Source organism: Bufo gargarizans, chromosome 4, assembly GCF_014858855.1.
Source record: "Bufo gargarizans isolate SCDJY-AF-19 chromosome 4, ASM1485885v1, whole genome shotgun sequence".
In the NCBI taxonomy this organism is placed as follows: domain Eukaryota; kingdom Metazoa; phylum Chordata; class Amphibia; order Anura; family Bufonidae; genus Bufo; species Bufo gargarizans.
In genome coordinates this window covers 433,598,801-433,611,344 of record NC_058083.1, presented here as the reverse complement: position 1 = coordinate 433,611,344, position 12,544 = coordinate 433,598,801, and positions in this window count along the sequence as shown.

Genomic DNA, 12,544 nt, shown 5'->3' with positions numbered 1-12,544 from the left:
AGATGGGCCAAATGGTTCTTATCTGCCGACACATTCTATGTTTCTATGTTCTTGATTTTTAGGGTAATAACAGGTAAGACGGGGCTGTTTAGCTGTGCCTGCCAGTAGGTAAATTACTGGACTACACTATTACATCTGTAATCCCCCAGTAGTAATAAATCTCACCATAATTCCGCTCAATAGTAATAATTCTCCTTATAATGTGTGATAGCAGAAAAATGGCACCTAATGTGAGCCAGTAAAAAAATTATACTCTAGTAAATTGTGCGCTAGTTCAAAAAATGCTCGTTTATAATGTGCGCTAGTAGAAAAAATACCCCTCAGACCTCTTTCACATGGGCGTGTGTGCCCCGTGGTCAGGCCGCAATGCATGAGCACAGTGAATGGGTCCGCTATCCGGCCATTCCGCAAAAAGATAGGACATTGAAGTGAATGGGTCCACATCCGTGATGCGAAATGCCCACGGAACGGCAACCGTGTATTGCGGATACGCAAATGCGGTCCGCAATACGGCAACGGTCCGCACATGCCCGTGTGAAAGAGGTCTTATAATGTGTGCTAATACAAGAAATGTCCCCTTATAATGTGCTCCAGTACAAAAATATGTGTGCCAGTGCAAAGCATGCCCCCTTATTATGTGTGTCAGTACAAAAAATGCCCCATAATGTGTGCCAATACAAAAATTGCCCCCGTTGTGTGCCAGAACAAAAAATGCCCCCATTGAGTGCCAGTACAAAAAATACCTCCTCTTAGTGCCCTCAGTAGAACCAATGTCCCCATAGTGCCTCATAATGTGTGCCAATGCTCCATTCTGTGTGTCCCAGTACACAAAATACTCTCCTAGTGTCCCCAGTAGAGTTAATGTCCCCATAGTGTCCCTACAATGTGTGCCAGTATAAAATACGCCTATATAGTGCCACCAGTAGATGCCCCATAATGCTTCTCTTCCCCTTCATCATAGTGCTTACATAATCTGTGCCAGAATAAAATTCCTCTATTTTGCGCCCCAAGTAGACGCCCCCATAGTGTTCCTTTCCCCCTTCCTCGTAGTGCTTCTCCATAATCTGTGCTAGAACAAAACTCCCCTATAAAGTGCCCCCATTAGATGCCCCCATAATGCTCGTCTGCCCCCTTCCCCACATTGACCAAACAGCATAGTGTCAAATAAAAAAATAAACACATATACTGACCCCATTAGGCTGTCAGCGATGCGGTGCAGGTCTATTCTGGCCTGTGTCCCGTGCTCTAGGCTGCCCAGCTTAGGCAATGCGATAAGGATGACGTCAGTGCGCCGCCTGCTCTGGCCTATGATAGACTTCAGGCCTAATGCTTGTAGCCTATCAGAGGGAATGCAGCAGGGAGACGTTGCTCCCATGTCCCGCTGCATCATTCTGCTGTTACGCTGTACTGAGAATAGCGATACAGCTTAATATAGAGGGCTTCCATTTCCCATGGCCCTGCTGCCACCACATACCACCCCCCCCCCCCCCCACACACACACACACACTTCTCTCCAGGTCCTGTCCTGTGCTATCCACATCCATACTTCAGTTCTGCAGCACCGCAAAAAAGATGTCCATAATTGCGAACAAGAATAGGCATTTCTATCATAGGGCTGAGTGTGTGCATTTTGCAAAATGCTTAACGAACACAGCCGGTCCGTGGACCGCAAAACACATTTGGTCTGCTAAATGAGCACTTAGGCCCCATTCACACAGCTGTATTTTTGGTCAACATCCGATCTGTATTTTTTGCGGATAGGATGTGGACCCATTCATTTCAACGGATCCACAAAAATTCTGTATGTCTGTTCCATAGCTCTGCAAGAAAGATATGTTTTGCAGACAAGGATAGACATTGTTACAATGGATCCGCAAAACGAAAAATGGATGCAACACGGATGTCCTATTTCAGGAAAAATAAATTCGTTACCACAAAGAACGAGGAAATTCGACTTTACGACAAATTGAATTTTTTTCTGAAATTCGGATCGAACTCCCGATACTTTGATTCGCTTAACACTACTTAGAATGTTTATCATTCCCTGTCATTGTGCCCTCTACATACAAGGGAATGTGCTTTATGACTAAATAATCACAAATTGCATTTATTTATCAAAACTTCCTTCACCTCTAATTATAAGTAACACAAGTCTATAGCACAATATACTGATAAGAACTTATTACCAGCATTTAATCCTCATGCAGACTTCCGTGGAACACGGTCCGTGAGATACCGGGCTGGCATTGCAGGAGCTTGCCAATTTTTTCTATGTAATTACTGTATACTGGACATGCCATATGGAAAAACGGAATGGAAAAACGGAACGGAAACACAACAGAAACTAACGGACCGCAAAACACTAAAAAAGCCATACGGTTGTGTGAATTTATTTTTCCTTTCTTCTGATTTTAGAAGGAAAAAAAAGCTCTGCATTTTTTTTAGGTAAAAAAAATAATCTCAGATGGAAATGGCTAAAACGGATGCAAAATGTAGAATGGATGCTTAAAATACAGGCTCTCATTTTTTTTCTGTTCTGATGGATCACAAGAATGGAAAAATAAACGGTGATGTGAACCCGGCCTAATATGGAACTTTTTCGCTGCACTTTTACACCTTTGTGAACCGAGTTGTCTAATTGCAAACAATGGGGCATATTGGGGCACATCTACTATAGTGTCTGCGCCTGGTTTTAGTCTGAAAAATGCTGTGGACAGTCTTATATTTTAGTCGCATTTAGTATTGAAATTGTGCCTGTTTCGGAGGCTTTTCTGTCTCGTTCTCCTACTTAGATTTTTTTTAGACTGATTCGGAATTTTTATACTTTTTGTGACTTTTTCTGATCAATTTATGTGTATGTAGGTGAATATTTTCATATGCATGGATTTTTCCACGCTCATACTAATTAGACCAGTCTAAGTGAACATGAACCTGTTGAACTGATAAAGAACCACTAGAGGTCAGACTAATAAAAATACAGTCTAATTCATCAACTGCTGTGCGATTGTTAATAAATACGCAGCAAAAGAAAGACAAATGAAATACACCAGTCAAATTTTTTGGGCTAAAAAAAGGCAGGCTTGATAAATGTGCCCTAATCCACCTTCACCCTGATGAATACAAAGACGCAACTCCTAATTCATCACCTGCTGTGATACTCTTTATAAATACTATGCAAAATAGCGACAGACTAGTCCACTATGCCTGTCTAATCGCACTCTAAAAAAAAAACAGACAAGCATGATGAATGACCCCCAATGAGTTATAAAACCCTACACACATCCTTGTCCCCAGGTGAGGGTGATGGGAGATAACTCCAGGCTTTATTTTAACTTGCTGATTGGTTACACGAGTTCTCTGCTCCACCCATATCCACCTCCTATATCAGCAGCTGAGCTCCTCCACAGACACATCCAGACATGGAGATGAGAAGAAGACTTCTGCTGGGGCTGCTCTCTGTACTGGGGATTGCAGTGCAAGCGTCTGATGTCTCCATTCAGAACCAGTTGCCTCCATTTTGTCACAATTATGACTGTCCAACGTACCAGATGGTGAGACAATATGATGTAAATATGGGGAAGGGGTGTTCTGGTGCAGACTTCATAAAAAGGGTACTTTTACACTAGTGTTGTTCTCTTCCAGTATAGAAATCTGTGGAAGGGTCTCAATACTGGGGAAAAAAACATCAGTTTTTGTTCTAATGTGTTATGAATAGAAAGCAATCCATTCAGTATACCTCAGGATGTTTTCTGTTCTGTCCCTTGTAAGGTATTTGACCTGACAAAATACTGCAGCATGCTGTGTTATTTTATTTATTTTTTCTGGCTGAAACACTACCACACTTGCTGGCTCTGGCATTAATTTCCATTAAAGTGTATTAATGCAGGATCTGATACCAAGTGTTCTGGAAATTGCTGGATCTGGTTTTCTGGTCTGTGCATACAGTTCTTTCTAGCTCCTGAAAAAAAAATGAAATACTGGATCTGTTATTCTGGAAAGACAGATCTGGTATTTCAATGCAAAAGTCTAATGGATCAGGAAAACCAATATCTATTTGCATAATGATCCAGCAGGCAGTTCCGGCAATGGAACTTTCTGCTAGATTCTTCTAATGCTAGTGTGACAGTAGCCTTACTATTTGTTCAGCACTGCAGCCATCATGTTTTATGACTTCCAGTTTTTGATTCACTTTTTAGTTCCTATTTCCACCTAATGTTATAAAGTGACCAGTTCTCTTCTGTCAATTGGTAAAAATAAATCCTGTTATCCTAGTCTATGTATCTGTGGGAAAGCATGGTGGTCACTACTGCATGACTGGGATGGGAAAATGTACTTGTTAATACAGTGGAGCTTCACCTACTCCAGTATGGTTATGTATTAGGGATGAGAACTTGTGTTTCAAGTTTGGCGTAGAAGGTTTGGGTTATCTAAGAATATCATTATGGATTCCACTACCACTGACCATAACTTATGGTCCATGGTAGCGGTCCGCTACTAGCAGAATCCATAATGGTATTTAGATAACGTGAAACACAGCAGGTATGCAATCCAGGCGTTAGAGTAAGCTGACTGACGCCCTCTGTTAGGTCTATGGTAGTAATGTTGATGTGTTCAATTTGTTGACACTTATTGCTCCTGCCTCAAATGTTTCTTTTTCTATATGAGAACTTGGACATGTTGCAAATTACACTTGTTTTTCTGTACTGAATTTTGTGTCGGAAATCTTCTATTTCATGCAGCACCAGCAAGGTTAAAGGGAACCTGTCACCAGGATTTTGTGCATAGAGCTGGGGACATGGGCTGCTAGATGGCCACTAGCACATCCGCAATACCCAGTCCCCAGAGCTCTCTGCGCTTTTATTGTGTTCAAAAAACGTTTTGATTGATCTGCAAATGACCGGATATGAGTCCTGTATCCGGAGATGAGTCAAGCGGAAAGGAGCCCAGCACCGCCTCACGTCCTCCAAATCTCCTCCTTGCTGGCTGATGTCACAGAGCTGGAGCGCCGAAATCTCGCGATGCGCGAGCTAGCGCATGCGTAGTTCGTTCCCTGTGCTGATGCCAGTACAGGGAATGAACATGATGCTGACACTGCGCATGCACTAGCTCGCGCATCGCGAGATCTCGGCGCTCCAGCTCTGTGACGTCAGCCAGCAAGGAGGAGATTCGGAGGACGCGGGGCGGTGCTGGGCTCCTTTCCGCTTGACTCGTCTCCGGCTACAGGACTCATATCCGGTCATTTGCAGATCAATCAAAACGTTTTTTGAACACAATAAAAGCGCAGAGAGCTATGGGGACTGGGTATTGCAGATGTGCTAGTGGCCATCTAGCAGCCCATGTCCCCAGCTCTAAAGGGAACCTGTCACCAGGATTTTGCGCATAAAGGGGTTGTCTAGGTTCAGGGCTGAACCCAGATACCAGCTGTTCTTGCTATATATGGGTATTGGAGCATTTCCTCCGATGCTATGCCTTACAGCGCAAGGTCTGTTTACTGTTATGACCTAGCGGGCTTCTCCTCACTATGCAAAGTAGCATAGTGCCTGCCTATTAAAAGGCCTAGGGCATCTAGCCCAGAGAATTTCCGAACAGTGCATATTTGTTTTGTTGTGTGGTTCTTTAAATCTGCAGCATGTGAACTGTCTGCATGGATTTGCAATGCGAAGGGTGATTCTGCAAAAATAAAACAGTGACACATGCAGAGGGTGGTGTTGTGGTGCAGAAACGCAAAAAAATCAGAAACTCCACATAAAATACGCTGCCCAAAACTCCAACTACCTGTTTCTTATAGTATAAGGAATGTTGCATATGGGACAATGCAATTGCACATTACTTCACATAGGGAATTTTTTAGTAAATTTGGTGTGTGATATATATTTTTTTTTCGCATAAAATATTGACTCAAATTTACAATATGTGAAGAGTCTCAGAATGGCTTGGATAAGTGAAAGTGTTTTAAAGTATCACCAAATAGTGACACATGTCAGATTTGCTAAAAATGGCCTGGTCCTTAAGGTGAGAAAAATGGCAGATTCCTTAAGGGGTTAAAACGCATACAGGACATGGATAAACAGGATTCCTAGTCCCTAACTCTCTACCAAACCTCAGAAGCTGCTGCAGTAACTAAGGGCATTACACAGCAGTATTGAGCAGTTTAGAGGTGAATTAAAGGGGTTGTCTGCTCTTTACTATTGATGACCTATCCTAAGGACAGATCATCAATATGCAATTGGTGGGGATCTGACTCCTGGCACCCCCTCCGCTCAGCTGTTTGAAGAGAAAGCAGCCAGTCACTTATATGGGACAGCTCTGTCTGCTCAAGTGACTACTACAGAGCTGTCTCATAGGAGTGAATGGGGACGCCATACTTGTAATTACACCTGCTCACCAGTGCAATTGCTGTGGTGGGCAGAGAAGGCAGCGCTCATACACCTTCTCTTCAAATTCAAACAGCTGATCGGTGGGGTTGCCTGGAGTTGGAACCCCACCAACCAATATAAAAAAAAAAATCATATAACCCCATCTGTCAGCAGATTTGTACCTATGAAACTGGCTGACCCGTTGCATGTGCTCTTGACAGCTGAAGGTATCTTCGTTGGTCCCATGCAGGCATGCAATTCAGCCTCCCATTCTCCAGATCCGGCTATTAAAGGGGTTCTGCACTTTCATTTAACTGATGATCTATCCTCTGGATAGATCATCAGCTTCTGATCGGCGGGGGTCCGACACCCGGGACCCCCGCCGATCAGCTGTTTGAGAAGGCAGCGGCGCTCCAGCAGCGCCGCGGCCTTCTCACTGTTTACCGCCGGGCCGCCCGCCCACTGACGTCACGACTTGTATCAACTAGAGTGGGCGTGGCTAAGCTCCATTCAAGTGAACAGAGCTTAGCCGCGCCCACTCTAGTTGATACAAGTCGTGACGTCAGTGGGCGGGCGGCCCGGCGGTAAACAGTGAGAAGGCCGCGGCGCTGCTGGAACGCCGCTGCCTTCTCAAACAGCTGATCGGCGGGGGTCCCGGGTGTCGGACCCCCGCCGATCAGAAGCTGATGATCTATCCAGAGGATAGATCATCAGTTAAATAAAAGTGAAGAACCCCTTTAAAATTACAACTGGATCGGAGAACTGCATTCTCTGGCGGCAGCTGGAGATGTTTACTTCAATCACTTTGCACACCGTTGATGGTTTAGTATATGTAAACGTGTCGTGACTCCACATGTCCGCCATTAAGTAGGGAACCTGTTTAAGTTTTTAACCCCATCCATGGTCCTATATTTTTTTTTATTTCCAAATGCCCCCACAGTGGCACATAACAGGAGGATACCCCGCCTCCCCAGGGACAGGAAACAACATGCAGATCTTTACATGGTCCCCTCCCCTTACCTGCCCCAGTTGTTTCCTGTCCCTCTGGGAGTACGTGGAGATCCTCCTGTGGGAGAATGCTTGCTTGTTTGGTCTTCAGGAGCAGCGCCCGGTCAGCAAGAAGAACTCCGAGCAGGGCGCAGTATGGCCCTTCCTGATTCCTAGCCGTAAGTCCTCCAGTGGGGGCGGCCCCAGGTGGCGTTTCCGTGCGAAATCTCGCGAGAGGACGCTCAGGTCATGTGAGCTTTGACTCACGAGCAGGCGGAGCTCTGGTGACGCAATTTCCCCTAGACAACGAGTGGGGATTATACTTGGCGTCCTCTGTGCAGCAGCCGATCAAAGTATGTTGGCGCCGGGAGAGGACGTGATTCGCAGGCCTGCAGATCCAGCTAAAACTGGCAGCCTGGTAATACCTCCTCCTTGGGAGGTTAAAGGGATTCTGTCACCAAGTTTTGGGCTATAGAGATGCAGACATGCACGGCTAGATCGCCGCTAGCATGTCAGCAATATACCTGTCCTATAGGGCTGTGTGCTTTAATTTTCTTTAAAAAAAGGATTTTAGAGAAGTAAATTAGTCTTGTAGGTGTCCAAGGGGCTATACAAACCTTCCTGGTGCCCAGCCACGCCCGCCTGTGAAGGAGCCCAGCACCGCCTATGTCCTCTGAATCTCCTCCTTTCATTAACTGATAGATTGCTGTAATCTCGCAATGCATGCGCAGTGCCGGTATAGTGTTCCTTCCCTGTCATGGCATCACCCTCATGGAAAGAACTGTGCATGCGTGAGCTCGCGCATCGCGAGATTACGGCAATTTATCATTGATGAAAGGAGGAGATTTGGAGGACATAGGCGGTGCTGGGCTCCTTCACAGGCGGGCGTGGCTGGGCACCAGGAAGGTTCGTATAGCCCCTTGGACACCTACAAGACTCATTATACATATCTCAAAAATCCTTTTTTAAAGAAAATAAAAGCACACAGCCCTATAGGACAGGTATATTGCGGACATGCTAGCGGTGATCTAGCCGTGCATGTCTGCATCTCTATAGCCCAAAACTTGGTGACAGAATCCCTTTAAAGATGATTGCTCTTTTTTTTCTTATCTGTGCACCCCTTTTGGTCAGAAACCATCTTTTATTGCATCAGGGTGAGGGTCTAACTTATTATATTCTGGGGCGGCCCCTTTTCTGAAAAAGCACTCTTTTATGTATCTCCTAGGTCAGGGAGGCTCAGAAATCAGCGGAATCTTTGCAGCGGGTCAAAAAAAAATTCCATTTGTAAAAAGGGTTTGCCATCTGGATAGTAAAAAAAAAAAATGTTCAAGGTGTTTGGAAAAGATTGTTTCGGAGTCTCCTTCCCTGTTGGATAACATAAGACACATTATAAAGGAGGAAGTAAGCAATGCGGTGGATCAAAAATTAGCTTCCACGTCTCTAAGGCTGGGTTCAGACCTGAGCGTTTTACAGCGCGTTCCTACGCGCTGTAAAACGCACAACAGGCAAGAACCAATGATTCCCTATGGGAATGGTTCTAACCTGGGCGTTTTACAGCGCGTACGATCGCACTGTAAAACGCCCGACGCTCAAACAAGTGCTTGAGCTTTTTTTGGGGCGTTTGTCGCGCGTTCCCGCACATAGAAATTCGGGAACGCGCGACAATGTGTGAACGCCAGTCTCTGTATGCGCGATTGTAAACGCCCGTACAATCGCACATACAGAACGCTCGTTTCAGAACGCTCAGGTCTGAACCCAGCGTAAGACCCTCTACTTCCATGACCGAGATGTCCGCATCCTTAGAGACTGACGGTCAGGAAGATGAATTGGATGAAGGGGAACTTCCCTCTGGGTCTAAGTCGGATTCCTCAGAGGATGAGTCTGGGAGGCCGCTTTGTTCCATAAAGGACACTGACGCATTATTAAAAACTATTAGAGCGACCCTAAACTTAGAAGAATCCAAACAACCCAAGACAGTGCAGGGTCTTATGTTCAAGGGTACAGGAGGAAAAAAAAGGACGAGTTTTCCCCTTCACCCCAATATTACGGGATTAATTAATAAGGAATGGGTCGACCTAGAAAAAAGACCTGGGGTTTCTAGAGTCCTAAAGAAAATACCCTTTTGCAGAGGAAGATACAGCTTTTTGGGATAAGTGTCCAAAAGTAGATGCCCCAGTTGCAAAAAAATTACAAAAGTCAGCGTTATCCTTTGATGATTTAGGTCTGCTGAAAGACCCTATGGACAAAAAGGGTGAGGCGCTACTGAAAAAAACCTGGGAAGCCTCCATGTCCATCCTAAGGCCTAGTGTAGCTTCCACTTATACAGCTAGATCAATGTTAGTTTGGATAAGCTAATTAAAGGAACCCCTAGTGGCAGGGACCCCCAGAAAAGATATTGTGGCCTCCTTATCGATGCTTAAGCAGGCAGAGAAGTTTTTTAGCGGATGCGTTGGTAGACACTGTAAGGGTACTTTCACACTTGCGTTTTTCTTTTCCGGCATAGAGTTCCGTCACAGGGGCTCTATACCGGAAAAGAACTGATCAGTTTTATCCCCATGCATTCTGAATGGAGAGTAATCCGTTCAGTTTGCATCAGGATGTCTTCAGTTCAGTCTTTGACTGATCAGGCAAAAGAGAAAACCGTAGCATGCTACAGTTTTCTCTCCGGCGGAAAAAAAACTGAAGACTTGCCTGAACGCCGGATCCGGCATTTTTTCCCATAGGAATGTATTAGCGCCGGATCCGGCATTCAGAATACCGGAATGCGGGATCTGTCATTCCCGCATGCGCAGATCGGTAAAAATGAGAAATTTACAAGACGGATCCGTCGGTCCGCATGACAAGCGGAGAGACGGATCCGTCCTTGCAATGCATTTGTGAGACGGATCCGCATCAGTCTCACAAATGCTTTCAGTCAGCGGCAAATCGGCGGATCCGGCGGCCAGTTCCGACGACGAAACTGCCCGCCAGATCACACTGCTGCAAGTGTGAAAGTAGCCTTAAACTGGCAGCCAGATCAGCTGCCCTCTCAAATTCCACCAGAAGAGCAGTGTGGCTTAGGTCATGGGCGGGTGACGCTGCATCTAAAAATAAGTTGTGCGGCATCCCCTGTGAAGGAGATGGATTGTTCTGGATGACATCTTAGAAAAGGCCATGGCTAAAAAAAGGGGTTTTCCCTCAGACACGAGACATTTTTGTCAAAGACGAAACTTTCCTTCATCATTAAGAGGCAGGCAGGATCAGAAAAATAGATTTCTCGTCCCAATGGCGTTTGGTAAGAGGAAAGGGTTTTTATTCAACCCCTCAGATTCTTCCCAGAAATCATCAAAACGATGACGCCAGAGGCAGGGTAGGAGGAAGGTTTAAGGATTTCGTGCAGGCCAGGAGAAATATTTCCAGCTCTCCGTGGTTGCTGGACGTAATTTCGTCAGGCCTAAGGCTAGAATGTTCCTCTCTACCCCAGGATGTTTTCAAGATTACTGAAAAAAAACAGATCGGTCCAGTCCTTAATCCTAGACCAGGTGAAGGTCTTATTGCAGAAAAAAGCCATTGTTCCAGTCCCCCGGGGGAAGAAGAAACAGGATATTATTCTCCTATATTCCTCGTAAAAAAGCTGAATGGAGCCATTATAAATCTAAAAAGGGCCATTATAAATCTAAAAAGGCTGAACCATCATCTGCTTTACAAGCGTTTCAAGATGGAGAGTATAAAATCCACGATCAGTCTGTTTAAAAAGAAACCTCTTTATAGCAACTCTAGATCTCACCGATTCATAGTACCACATTTCAATTTGCAGAGATCACCAAAAATACCTTAGATTTGCAGTTCGGTCAGAGACAGTAGTACATCACTTAAAGTTCCAAGTCCTCTCATTTGGCCTTGCGTCAGCACCAAGAGTCTTTTCCAAGGTAATGGCAGATGTGGTAGTGGACCTACATCTGAAGGGAATATTAGTTGTCCCTTTTAGATGACTTTCTTATTGCCGCAGAATCAGAGGATCTACTTCTGGAACACATAGACTCTGCTTTACCAATTCGAACAGATCTAGGATGGTTGATAAATACAGAAAAGTCGCTCTCCATCCAGAAAATAAGTCTTTTTAGGGATGTTGTTGGACTCGGAACTCATGAAGACTTTTCTTCCACAAGAAAAAACCCAGAAGATCAGTCAGGAGTTAACACTGTTCCACAGCAGATACAAGGTAACAATCTGATAATGAAGATCTTGGGTCTGATGTCCTCGACTATCCCAGCAGTAAAGTGGGCCCAAGCTCACTCTCTGACCCTCCAGTCATTCATGCTCAGAACATGGAACAAGAGTGTAGACTCGATGGAGATGAAAGTGAGTTCCTCAATACGTAAAAGACTCCTTAAGCTGGTGGCTGATCAGGAAAAATTTACGCTGGGGCATTCCTTGGCAGCAAACAGATGTTGTTGCAATAACTGCAGAAGCAGCTGGGGAGCCTTTTTAGATCAGTTCATAGTACAAGGTACCTGGCAGAAACATCTAAGCTTAGCTTCTTCCAACCTAAGGGAGTTAACCGCAGTTTTGGAAGCATTAAAAGCCCTTCACTCAGGGGAAAGGAGATAATATTTTTATCGGACAATACCACAACCGTAGCTTACTTGAACAAACAAGGGAGCACAAAGTTCAGCCCTAGCAAAAGTCTCAAAATAAATATTCCAGTGGGCTGAATGAAATGTACTGTCGGTCTCAACAGTTCACATAAGGGGAAAGAACGAGGTCGCAGATTTTCTCAGCAGAGATGTCTTGAAAGAGGGCGAGTGTAGTGTCCCACTAGGTAGGAGTGGGCACTACATAAGGGTCAATTGGGTCACGTGTTACTCCTGCTCACAAGGGACAGTGATGTTATATTTATATATGCATTTAATGTGTTTTTTACATGTGGTGGTGCCCCTGTTATATGCTCAGCAGGCCTATTTGGGTGTAGTTAGGCATCCCAGACACTAGAGGGAGATGGGGAGCCCCTAGTATAAATGTTCAGGCCCAGACAGGGAGGGGTTGGTCTGTAGTCAGGAGTCTGAGGAGACAGAAATGAGAAGGCACCAGCCAGAGACAAGCTGAGGGCCTCCTCCTGACATGCAGCTAGACAGCCCAGGCTTCTAGTTGCCACGAGGAGGCTAGTGAAGGAGTACAGCCTACCTGGAGACCATTCATCCAGCAACCCCAGTGGTAGGGAT